This window comes from Trachurus japonicus, chromosome 13 (genome assembly GCF_045865225.1).
Source record: "Trachurus japonicus isolate A0001 chromosome 13, Traja_1.0".
NCBI lineage: Eukaryota > Metazoa > Chordata > Actinopteri > Carangiformes > Carangidae > Trachurus > Trachurus japonicus.
Genome location: NC_140919.1, coordinates 37,619,515 through 37,633,212, shown reverse-complemented (window position 1 = coordinate 37,633,212; position 13,698 = coordinate 37,619,515). Strand labels below are relative to the sequence as shown.

Below are 13,698 nucleotides of genomic sequence, written 5' to 3'. Positions count from 1 at the left end.
AATGGAGGCTCTCTGCCTTCCACGTAGCGTCTCTTGGCTGAAAAACAACTTTGTGCACCGCGACACAAACGCGCCCCGTAATCTCTTGTTCATGACAGATTAAACTACACAAATATACACGTCGTAACATCACATATGATATATAACGTTGTGTACCGCTCAAGTGATTGATTTCGCGTCAGCTTGGTTGTACACAAATGCACATGGCTGAGAGGAGGATTAGCAAAACAGAGGAAAAGCGACTGGACTTCCCCTTTAAGGTGCACATATGAACTTTAATTTAAAATCGGGGTCTGGAAGAAAGGCGCTGGAGATTTTCCAAACATTTTTTCCTGTGCAAAAACAATTTACCAGTAAGTAACAATAAAATATTCAAGACATAGAAGATGCCTTGAGGCACATTTCAGTCTCAGATACCGCTCGATCAACAAGAGAACTCCAGAGGAAACTCTGAAAACAACAGTGACATATCAGGACAGCGGGCTGGAAGGAAGCGAAGCCTCTGACGTTCGTCTATATTGGGCTTGTAAGTGTGTTTGGCTTATCTAGAGGCGACATCTCTGTCTCAGGCTGGAGATTTACTAAGCTGCGGCTATCTCCCCGTCTCCCTGCTTTCCTCTCAACTCACTTTTATTTCCTCCCCAGTTTTTTTCCTCAAGTCTCACTCGACCTCACTGTCATTGTCTCCGTTGATTTCCGTCTCCATTGTTTTGCTGAATCTCGCTGATGTCGCTGGTGTCACTTCCATCTGCCTGTTTGTCTGTCAGGCCGCCGTCCCGTGACACTGAGACATCTCAAGGGGATGAGGAAGACGAGGAAGGAGGAAGAGACAAGCGGTGGTGTGAAAAGAGCAAGACTCATTTAGTACACACACACACACTAACACACACAGATACAAAACAAGTCTCATGCCTTGCATCAGGCCGGAGGATCAGAAATGACAGCGACATCACCGTTCATTATCATGGTTATTTGCTTGTTTATCTCAGATGGATCAGATGAATCGCGAGGGGGAAACCAAGGAGTTGAGATGGAAGTGTGGAGGAGGAACAGGAGGATAAACATTCAGGCAACTGCCGCTCTTTAATAAAACGCCAATATTTCCCAATTGGTCAAAAACATTTCTAAAAACAAATCCAGTTCATTGCCGAAGAGAATTTTTTTGTTTCACTTCTCATTCATCAGAGGTGGTCACAGGTCAACAACACGCCAGGGGCTGCTTACGGCTCAAGGACATTTTTAGAAGGTAGGGACTTGAATTTAGTGAGGTCATGAACTTCAAATGTCAGGTTGAATGATTGCCAGTCTAACCTAAAGCAAACAAGTGTTTAACCAGCAGCTGCAGGGAATAAGAGGACACTGACCTTCACTACATGCTGTTTCATTGTAAAAACAAATGCATTGTATCTATTTGAAAAAACAAACAGACAGACAAGCATCAACGCCTGTTTGAAGATACTTGATAGACTACTAGATATTTAGTTAAAGCAGAAGTAAGCGATATTTTTGTGTTAATATAAGTCTTAAATAGTTATATCTTCCGACAGCAATCACTTACATAGAGTGTTTGGACCGAAACACGGGTCTGTCAGTCCCTCTGCTCTGCTCTGAGCCGAGGAGAAAACTTTTCTCGTATCCTACAAGTTTTATCCAATGAGGAGAGAGAACGGCATGAAGGGCTGTGTGTGCAGCCAAGGGATGCGCCTGAATGTGGCGACGTAGGGACGAGGACCAATAGATCCATGACGAGGGCGGGGGCTGCTAACTCCATCGGCTGACAAGAAGTTATGGTGCGTTCAAGGCAGCCCGTAACTCGTGTTTTTCCGACCTGTGAAGTCGTACCAGTTCGATCTGGTACGAGTTCACGGGTCGGAAGTTACGAGTGGCCGTTATAGTGACTTTCACAGGTAAAACAGGTCGGAAAAACACGAGTGGGTTGCCTGGAACGCTACAAAGTCGTAAGTCGTGACTTGAAGCTGTAATTTACGGTTTCAGAAGCCTGCCTGGAACGCAGCATTAGCCAAAACGACCGGATCGCTTACTTCTGCTTTAAAATACAGAAGAAATAATGAACCATAGACTAAAACGAGATCAGAATAAAATAATGGTATTTCAGTACAAAAATAGTAGGTCAAACAGGTCAAAATGTTTCCTGAAGCCAACAAAACAGAGGAACAGTAAAGGCTGCCGATAACAACACATTTGTTGTGAAGGACTTATTGGTATCAGAGGGAATATGACTGGGACACATCAGAGTGCAGTCAGTCAGTAAGTCTTCTATCAAGTCAAGATGCAGCAGTTCAATCGAATACCAAGTAAAACATGATTGTTTCTTGTTGGATGTAAATCAAAAGACTACACAGAGAATTTATTCCTACAAACCAATACACACAAACATAATGCAAATCAAAACCAAACGCACTGAGCTTACATCCTGGCACCGGCAGACAAATCCAACAGCTGGCAGCTTTAAATGATGAGAACAGAAATGTTTACAGTAAAAGTATGAAAACAGTCCATAAAAGTGGATCACACTAGTACGACCAAAAAACAAATGTCTGGGTTTGAAGTCGGTTAAACGTTCCAGTTTGCCAAGTCCATACCACTAAAACTCACAGATCACAGCTGAACCATAATTAAACTGCACACACACACACACACACACACACACACAGGCTCATACAGTACTGTTACCTTGTTGTGGACTCAGCTGTGAAGGTCAAGCAGGTTTGCTGAGGTCTGACGTCACTGTGCAGGAAGGGAGGGGTCTGTGTGTTACTCTGAAGAAAAAGAGAAAGAGAGATTTTGGTCAGATAAAGTCGACGTCCTTCCAAGTTTAGTATGACATGATGCACAACAGTCACAAACAACATACATGATACATCATTGTGCGTTTTTCTTCTTTTCATCAGCTGTGCACACGTGCCTCATTAATTCTTTTTTTTTTTTTTTTACATTTCCTATTTCACATGATCTGTGTGTGGCTGTAATAATTGAGGGCGTGCACGTGTGTTTCCGCACAACAGCTGTAATCAGTTCCACGGCCACGCTCGGCGACACACATACATCTATTGTGCGCGAGGTGTCTGAACAGAGATGCCCGAGGCGCTCTGTCTGTACTGAAAACACGTTTTGCGTACGCACAAGACCGGCTCGAACACAAAGAGCCGCAAAAAAAAACAAAAAAACTCTGGTTTTACTGCTGCAGAATCTGACCATGTTTTCAAATGCTGAGCCAGAAATAATGTGCAGATGCAGCTGCTCCTCTACAGAAGGGGGAAGTATTCATAGAGCACTAACACCTGTGCTCTCCATCGACTCCTGGCACCTCTAGTCCGTCTTCCTGCTCTAGAGACAGATAGAGGACGAGTGGAGTCAAAGAAGAGGAGACTGTACACCATGATTAGAGGTCGAGGGGCCTGAGAAGAGAAGTGGAGAGAGGGGGGGTGGGCTCTTCAAATACAAGTGGGATATAAAGAGCGGGTGAAGTGGGGCCAGAAGAAGGGGGGAGGGTAGGTGGGGGGGAATCAGCAGACATAATGTCCTGAGGGGGAGGCCCATTACTGTCTGACAAATACAGTTCTAATCAATACCAATCAATCAGGGTCCACTTATCCTGCCACGGCTGGGATAATAACAGTGTCTTCAGTCAGAGAGGGAGAGCAGGGGGTGGACGAGGGTCACTGATTGTGTGTCTGTTTTTTTTCTACGGCGCAGCATCGGCCCCTTAACGAAGTCAGCAGCGTCAGCGAGGATTTAAAGCTCAGGTCTCACTCTGCTGCCCTGAAAATGAAATTAAAGTGCGAGTGAAAACTTCCCAACCATGGAGGAGTTTGCACTGCAGCCCAGACCTCGGCCTCAGCATGAAAGTAGTTCTACCTGCACCGCCTGTATATAGACTGTGCAGCTATTGTCACACTCCTGCTCAAGGACACATATCATGAGATCACAAATGAGTGAGATCAAACGTTTACACCTGCAGGAATTAGTTAACTGACAGAAAATGAATTGGCTCAAATATTTTAAAGTCCCCCTAAAGCAGCATTTTAAAAATTGTAAAAATGCTCAGCTATTACTATGTTTTGATTAAAATTGCTTTCCCACAAAAAAGTTGTTTAAATAGGCTAACTCTCAAAGAGGCTAAAAATACGTCTATGTCTCCCTCATTGAAAATTCCAGGTTCTATGAATATTCATGAGTATGCAAATGCATCATGACTTGCGCACTGAGATTCGAACCCTGGTCTCCCACATTTAAGGCGGCAATAACGCCTCTCGGCCACGTCATCCAATGATACTGTTATTGAACATCTATAAGTAAATGTGAAGTGTCACCATCACAGTGAACAACAAATGAGATGCAAAAAAAATCAACGGGATTGGTTGCTTCTAGGGATTCTGACGTATTAAACCTGACTGGGGGCTGAAAAACTGAATCCAGCTTTTTCAGACTGGCTTTGAAACCACATTTTCAAATCTAAAATGCTCAGTTATGGCTGCATTAGCAACTTGGCTGCTGAAATGTCAACCCAAACACTACATTGACATGTTAATAATAATAATAAAAAAATCTATTTTTGGTTTAGGGGTCTTTAAAAGTTGCAGATAGTAGTATTGGAGAGAAAACAACAGGCGTGGTGGGTGTTTTGATGTTAATTTCAGTGTTAACAGGTTTCCACAGAGGCCGGCTGACACTCGACCTCTGAGTCCAAGCCACGAATGATCAGGATGATGTGGTCAGAGCCTCAACAACAGCAGCTGGTGAACCACACAAACACAGTGCAAAACACAACCTCACATTTTCAGCTTAAAAATGTTTGCTGTGAGCATCAGAGAGCTGGTATCTGTGGTATTTCTGTTATTCCTGAACTACCTGTACTGAGTCCTCTTTTTTTCTCTCTCTTGTGTCAACAAAACATTTTTGTCGACAGCGAGGCGGTGGATCTGTCGCGGTGTGTGACGCCCTCTGTAAAGTCCTCTGGGCCTGACGAATGTGTGCATCACAGTTAAGGTCTCAAACCAAACCACACAGCAGAGAAGCTGGACAGAGGATGATGTGTCAACACCTGGATGAAGACAAATGACCTGTGTGGCTCCACAAACACCACATCTAAACATCGGTGAACCTTTACGCTGAGGGAGTGTAGAGATCAGATGTCCACACACACACGTCTTCGCCTTCTCTGGTTTAGTCTCGAATGTATGTTATGTATTTAGTATTAGAGTCTAACTGTCACACTGCCAGGACGGAGCTGGCTCACTCCCTCTGTGTGTGTGTGTGTGTGTGTGTGTGTGTGTTCATACAGTTTGTTTTCAGGGCAGTAGGGCCATGAGATCAGCATTAATAATTCTATAAATACATAAATGTATCTGCTATCTCATTACAGTGGAAGCGCTCCCACCACTGATGGGATAGAAAGAGTAGTCTGTGTGTGTGTCTGCAGGCGTGTCTGTGCCTCCACCATCACTGGCATTATGTTGTGATTAAGATGGGATTACTGTCACATCTCAGATGCATGAATATTTCAGAGCGTTTGCTGTGTCAGTACTCCTCCACAGCTCAGCCTACTAAAGTTTTCCTTCACACTGTGTGCGGTGAAAAGCACCGAGCTCACATTGCTGCTCCTCCATTTTCAAAATCCTGGCATCAAGCAAAGACACGCATGAAATCAACACAAACTTGTGAAGGTTTTGCCAGAGCTGTCAAATTCTTCCCACTGTGTGAGTTCTTTCTATCATGTCACGTGCACTTTTTAAGAACTGAGATCAGTGTGAGTGGATATCGAAAGCTGTAAATCTTGCCCCAACTTAACGTTAAACCTTTTAAGCGCATTAAATATCCAATTCTAAAACTCTAAACTCACATGAAATACAGAATTAGTGATGTCACGAAAAAACAATACTTCAAAATACCAAGCCAAAGACAAAAATAAAGGATCGTTGGAGACTGACGAGGGCAGGATAATAACCCTACAGACGTTGTAGTCTGACAGCAACAACAAACTCAGAGGAGAATAGGGCAGGCACAATAAACAATATAGAAACACCTGGAATGGCAACAGGAGATACAGGTACAGCAACAGGTCTGTCGCAATAATTACATAACAACATAGCAGCAACTTTTAATAAGCGATGAAATATTTCCGTCTGTTAAACATTTTGGAGGTTTGCCAATTTCGGGAAACTATTTTTTTTGACATTTTCAGGGTAGAACAATCTATCAATCAAGAAAATAGTCACTGTATGCAAAAATACGAACTGATTACTTAATTCTGACTTACTCTTTGAGTAAAAGCATCACTGTAGCAGCTCAGTCTATATTTCCCACGACTCACATCAGCCTTCTCCAGATATCTGTTGTTTTTTTGTAACATATTATGCTGCAGCATGAGAGGGAGGGAACCCCCTGCAGAGAGGGGTGGGCAGCCCCATTCACACACCAACACTGGGGGGGGGGTGGGGACTGCCACACTTTCATCCCTTTCACATCTCCGTTCCTCTGCACAGCCCTCGGTCTCTTCCCCCCCACGATTCTCGCCACTTCATTCGAATTGAAATGAAACAATACTGACAAAACACCCAAACACGCCGACCCCGGTTTGCTTCCTTCCCTCACAAGAGAAGGACACGTGGCTCCGTCCTGCTGTGAACATCTTCATTAACATGAAATCAGGATGGAGTGGGAGTGTCGCAAGGGGGGAGAGCGGGCAGCGCAATGAAAGCAGACAGTTTGCTCTGAAGTATCCCCCCATGTTCACTTCACATCAAATGTAGAGCTGCTCTGATTGATCAGCCTCTGATCAATGATTGACGATACAGTATATTTTAAAAATGAAACCGGTGATCTTCCGATTGCAATGTTCCAGTGTGAAATTGCACTGACTGCATTATCTGATTCCCATTGAACACTGTATTATGACTGTGTTGTGACCAGTCAACAAACAGGTTTACTTCATAAAACCTTTCTACATCAGGCTAACATACACCTACTCCACATCAACAAAACCCACTATAGACTAGATGTCTTTCTAGATGTCTTTCTAGCAATATGACAATTATTATTAATAATATCAGTAATTAATCCCTAAAAATTACTTGAACCTTGATAAGCACCAGATAAATGTATAAATGTATATAAATCCACATTTATACTTAAAAAATACCAACCACATTGGTCAAAAACAATGGTAAAATTTAAATGAACAAAATAGTAAGTAAATTATGACTAACATTATGTATAGGCTAGAGAAAACATTCAAGATTTCTGAATTCATTTTAGGGATCCTAACTCTCACTAAGAGTATTTAAGACTCATTTTTAGTCAATCCTGGATAAGAAACTGGTGATTGCACTTCTGTGTCAGTGATATTTCAGACTGAGCTTTCTCAATACAAACAGGTAACTAGCTACATTTCTACATGTTAGGAGAAATTAGTGAAGTCCACTGGCTGTGCACTTTAACTCTGGCCAACATAAGAGGAAAATACAGTGGTGAAGTCATGTGCAATACACAGAGCTCCTTTCACTAAAACCACTTGGAAATGCTGCTGTAGCGGTTTGATCGCTACGCTGGCACTGGTTGCCATAGGAACGGGAAGGTGCACCAACAAGAAGATGTATGATGTAGGCGTTAGTCCGCAGGCGATCAGGACACACAACCTGAGAGCAGCAGAGCTGTAAATAACAAGACACGGCACAAAAAAATGTGCACAACGTGGCCGACAGTTGGTCACTTTGCAGCCTCGTGTCACTGCAGCAACACACGACACACACATAACACACACACCATGTGCTTCACTGCAACAACTGAGCAGATCTTTTGATTCTTTAAAGGGATAGTTCACCCTAGAATGATATTTCGCTCATTATAATATCTACTCACCCTCATGTGGACTAAGGGCTGGAAGAAGTTTCAGAGTCCTCCGTCCCTTCTCTGAGTTACAGGGGGTCTTGGTGTAGCAGTGCATGTCCATATAACGGTTGTAAAGGGACACCAGAGCTCTTCGTAAAAAAACACACACAAAAAAACATCCAAATACCTCCATGATGCTCGTATGTAATGTCCGTCTTGTGCTGAAGCCCAAAATTGCGTAATTGTCCCGAAAAAAATTAAATAAGTCTATATTTTAAGCTTGTTTGTAGCGGAAGCTTCTCAAAGCTCCTCTTCCTGGTCCGTCCAAATCTCGCGTGATTTGCGCCGGCGTCAGTGCGGTTACTGCGAATCACGCGAGATTTGGACGGACCAGGAAGAGGAGCTTTGAGAAGCTTCCGCTACAAACAAGCTTAAAATATAGACTTATTTAATTTTTTTTCGGGACAATTACGCAATTTGGGGCTTCAGCACAAGACGGACATTACATACGAGCAGCATGGAGGTATTTGGATGTTTTTTTGTGTGTGTTTTTTTACGAAGAGCTCTGGTGTCCCTTTACAACCGTTATATGGACATGCACTGCTACGCTGAGACCCCCTGTAACTCAGAGAAGGGACGGAGGACTCTCAAACTTCTTCCAGCCCTTAGTCCACATGAGGGTGAGTAGATAATGAGCGAAATATCATTCTAGGGTGAACTATCCCTTTAATTTCACTTTTATCTGCAAAAATGTCCATCACACTGCCCCCAGATCTGTCCCCTCTCCCCCTGTGGTTTGGTTTCAGTCCGTCCATCTCCTCTCACCTTGTCTCTGCGGGCCGCAGCATCAAAGCAAGTTCGAATGGGCTCTTAACTCCTCAGAGGACATGAGCTTCAGGCTGTAAAAGTGCACTCATCAGCAGACATCCAGCATCTGTTACTTTGTTTTTATTTCCATAGCACACCCCATTCAAGCAAACCCCTTGTATTTCCTATAGATGGTCATCTTGGACACCGTTTACGCTAAATTAACCAGCCATATGCCGAGCTGCAGAGCCAGCTGTAAGGACAGGCTTTTCTGTTACATCTGCAGAGCTTGAACCGAGTGACAGGGTAAGTAAGGAGGATTAGCAGAGGAGTTTACAGGGTGAACATAACTGTACGGCTCTGAGTTTATTATTGTTGCAGCGACCACAAAAACCCCCAATGACCTTTCTCAACAACAACAATACACACACAAGAGAAGGCCTCAACTCAGTGCTGACGGGTGTCACTTAAAATTCTTTCAATGGGCCAAACATTTATATTATCGGATCATTATTTTAGTAATTTGATGATGACGATAATAAACTGAATGGTTTCTAGTTTTGGGCAGTTGTTCAGACAAAATAAGCCACTGGAAGATGCTGCATTGGTAAATGGGTGATTATCAACAAGCATCTTTGACTTTCTACTGTAATTTTAGACACAAAATATTTTATAAATAATATAGCTATTGCAAAAATAATCATAAGATTATGATAACAATTAGTTGTAGCCGGAATGAATACACTTATGTCCGGTTATTAAAATCTTCTCCTCTTACAGTATCCTAGACAGCTGCTGTAAATGAGAATAAATTCTTAGAGAGCCGAGGCCACACAGACGTTTCCCTTCACAGCCATTCTCCCGACTCATCAAGGCATATCGCCGGGCGTCAGGTGGCTGGCAGCGAGCGTCTACGATTACCATCTAGATTTTTGTCAGCTAGCTGCAACCTGTCGCAGCTACCGGAGACCCAGCCCACATTTTGTCTGACTGTCAGGCAAACTGCATTCCTGTGCAGTGACATACAGGTCAGACACAAGACCTGCTGAAATAAACACATCAGCTTCACTGATTCTTTGATCCAAGGCCATAGGGCACATTCCTGACAAGACGTACAGTAGGCCTATATGTGTTCCTCTGCTGTAAAGGGGAACAGCCTGTAGAAGATAAGGTTGTAAAGTTTGTTATTCAACACTTGAATAATCCTATAGGTGTTAAAACCAAGAGCTGGTGTTGATGGCTCAATCCAATTTCCTTCTTTAGACTGGTGGAGCGCACCTGATGACAGCTTCAACGGTACAGTCCAGTTCAGATGATAATAAAGATGCTCTATAGACGGCTGACAAGGTAAAAACATATGGAAGAGAGACATTAAAGAAGCCAAGCTGTTGGCTGTTGGTCTCAGCCGCTATCGCCATGGCGGCGCATATGTGTGTGTGTGTGTGTGCGCAGCAGGAACAGCGGATCCTCGGGGTGACTTACGCCGTCACAGCTGTTGCAGCTCCCACAGAGACGTCTCACGGGAGAACAGCGGGCTACTGCTGCTCCACACTGATTAACCCCAGGGTGTGCACAGGGACCAGCAGGGAAAACACACTCGCTCGCATGCAAACACACAAACACACATACGCAGAGGCAGGGCTGCATTTTTTTTTTTTTAGGCTTATGTTTGATTTAAAGGTTATAGCTACAACTTTTTCATCTAAACGATTAATTTCTCAAAATAATATATCCCCAGAACGTCTAAAGGGGTGCAGAATAAAAGTGTTGATATTAGGCCTACTGAATTTTATAGTACCGTATATAAATAATTGTTTTATAAATTTTGATGGGTCCAAAATATATAAATATTTACATCTGGTTACGTTGGCAACGTTGACATGAAATGATCTCTGTGCTAACAGCATTAGTATGTTGATGTCACGTGTGGCGGAGCTCAGGGGAAGCCAGATTCTGATAGCTCTGTGGAGGAAATTGCGTTGTGCTAATGCTAATGCTAATGCTAATGCTAATGCTAATGCTAACTAACGGTCAGCCGGTACTGTAACGTTTCCGGTGCAGGCGTGATGCTGCGGGTTTGTCGGGTTCGTCTGCAGGTGAGTTAGTGTGAAATGATTCAGATGTGTTTCCAGTCCGCTGTCAACACCGGAGCTGCTGCTCGTAAAATACGTTAGCTTTAGCTTAGCTTTAGCTTAGCTTTAGCTACTAGCCGCTCCCTATAGGCGTTACCTGGCAACCAGTGGAGCGAGAGTGGGCGAGTGTGTAACACCTACTGGCCGGGAGGAATTAAACTTGTAGCTAACACTTTTAAGCATAATATTTATACAATAATTCCAGGGTTTCCCGCAGCGCTTTCCTGTTAAGGCGGCCGCCTTAACAGGAAAGAGCTGCCGCCTAAACTAACATCTTAAAAAAAAATAAAAATGTAGCGATATTCGCCGCCGCCCCCCCCCCCCCCGTCGGACGATGGCCGCATCCTCTCACACACATACACACCACAGAGAAGCGCGCACGCAGAACAGCAGCGCGTGTTGAAAGCGAAACTTCAATACGGCACGGCACGGCGCGTCGTCGCCCCGTCGATCGACCCCCCCCCCCCCCCGTCAACAGATCTCCGCGCTACCCCCCGCCCCCCCCGACAGGTCAGACACCACCTTAACTAACAAATTTTCTGGGGGAAACACTGAATTCGGTAGTATTCATCAGGATTTATAACGTCTTACTCATGTTTTTATTTTTGAAAGCATTTATTATGCGAGTGAAAAACTAATGAGCTTCACTGTGTTTAGATGACATAATCACTGTGCCTCAGGCTGGTACCTTCATGTTTGGCTGCTGTGGATCTGTGAATCATTTGGATGGAAACATCGGAGCAGTCAAAACAATAGATTTTTATCTTGCAACGGTAGCTCTAGACACTAATCAGCAAAATCAAAACCACCCAGATACTTGGTGCTCTACTCAATAAACTGTTTTTACAGTGTTTGTTTTTCTGAGCCATTCATTCTATAACTACAACCGACTTATACAGTACTGGTAGCACCACATGTAGGCTACTACCACAGACATGATAATATATAATGTACAGTATATTATAAGAGAATTATGGATACTAGCATTTATACCTCTACAGGAACAGATGTTAAGTCTAACTGAAATAATCCAACATATATTGGGTGATCTACAAAACACTTATGAAATAAACAGATGTTAAAGTCGTCAGCCAAGGGTACTTAAATTTGCCTGTGGCTGTGTTATTGTTGTTTTACAGCTGAGTTAAGGTATCAGAAGGAAAGGCAGTTCATTAAAGGATTTCCTCATAGGCGGGATCGTACATGACCTCTGTACTTAAGACGCTGCAGCTGGACGGAAAACACCGCCATGATTAATTATTACAGACAGAACTACATGCAAAACAAATGATTGTTGCCATGTATAGAGACGGCTGAGCAAGCACGTCTGCCGTTGTGCTATATCAGTGACACATGCTTTTATAATTAGCAATAACGGTGGATTCGTGTTTGCTCACCTGTCAAGAAGATGACGGCTCTGGAGGCAGATTGTGAGAGCAATTCAAGTGCAGTAAATACATCTGTCATATTCAATCTGTCCCAACACAATGGCGATTAGCTGGCATCCCACCCCTTTGTACTCAACAAGTGCAGCCTGGCAGAGCAGGAGCAGACAGAAACTGTGTGATGTGGCAGAAAGAGCAGATTAGCAATTTGGGCTCCGGTTTCCAAACACTCAAAGTTAAGAGGAGAGGACGGCAGAGACAGATTTTCTCAAATTAGCTCAAAACATCTTGACCATTTATAAAGCTGCGTACGCTGTAATTTGGTTGCACTCATGTTTCCATGAAAAATCAGCCTGCCAATTGCTATTAAGGGGTTAGTAATCACGGGTCCATTATCATAATCTCCCACAAATCCTGTAAACACACAGACAAAAAAATGAAAAGCGAGTCATTTGGGAAGCAGAGGATCTGTCAGGATACAGTCATTTTACCGCCTGCCGGTAACTAATCACCATCTCTTTCCAAGCCCAGATCAAGGGTCTGACACAGCGGGAGGGCAGACATGTTTGCAGCCGCTGCGTTTTGTTCATTACTCTGCGAAAAATAAATATTCTCTATAATTTAAGGTTCCACAGAGAGTTATGTTACTATGAATTTTGGGTATAGAATATTGACGGGCGTATTTATATTGATTCTCAACTCACATTGTGGATTACGGAGGTTGTGTTTACCGGTCTTTATGCTCAGCTAAGTGGCTGGTGGCTTTAGCTTCTAAACACGCCGACGTGAAATTGACATGAAATCTTCCCGTCTATTGCTCAGCACAAAAAGGGCAAAGTTATTTTTTTGTAAAGCAAGATTAAACACCAAAGCATTTAAAATGTTTTGTTGTTTGGCAATAATTTATTTTACAGCTTTCTTAAATGGCTATTAATATCCAAAATATCTGAGAAAATTTCATGGAGAGGAGTTAAGTGTTTGAGTTGGCACTAGTCAGAGGAGGAACATGTGAAATTTGTCTACAGAAAAATACAATTCAACATAAATGAAAACTGTCCATCTTGTTGAATATAAAGGAGGACTTTAAACGCTGTTCTTCAAAGTAGGGATGCAAAAAATTAATCGACTATCGATTAATTGTCGATAAGAATTTAATCGATTAAATTAAATTACTTGCAATTAATCGTTCCTTTTCAATGGGAGTTTTACTGTGAAATGTAAACAAGCAAAGCCGACATAATGTAGCAGATCTCTGTGTAAACGTGTGCAGCGCTGCGCACTGCAGCACACAAGGGAGAGAGGGAGAGGAGGTGAAAAGAGACAACACTGTTACCTGTTGTAGCTATACGGGACTCAGGCTGTACCATCGCTAACACACAGACGACCGGTGAGTAACGAGTCAAAAAGCCGCCGACACGGAGCTGCCTGAGGAGTTGTAATGCAGCCTGAACGCAGCTCAAACCGACCCGGTGCCTCAGCACGGCGGACAAGCTTTGATAAACACACCGGATCCGCGCTGGTTT

The 13,698-nt window shown here is 43.3% G+C and overlaps 1 protein-coding gene across 3 annotated transcripts in view; it reads right to left on the bottom strand.

The window, feature by feature from the left end:
• sipa1l3 (signal-induced proliferation-associated 1 like 3) overlaps positions 1 to 13,698 on the bottom strand; it is an 83,403-nt gene that overhangs the window by 40,087 nt on the left and 29,618 nt on the right. For all 3 annotated transcript variants that reach the window (XM_085796416.1, XM_085796414.1, XM_085796415.1), the window contains exon 2: positions 2,695 to 2,780. The gene's annotated coding sequence lies outside the window, so the exon portion shown is untranslated. The remainder of the gene's footprint in view (positions 1 to 2,694; positions 2,781 to 13,698) is intronic.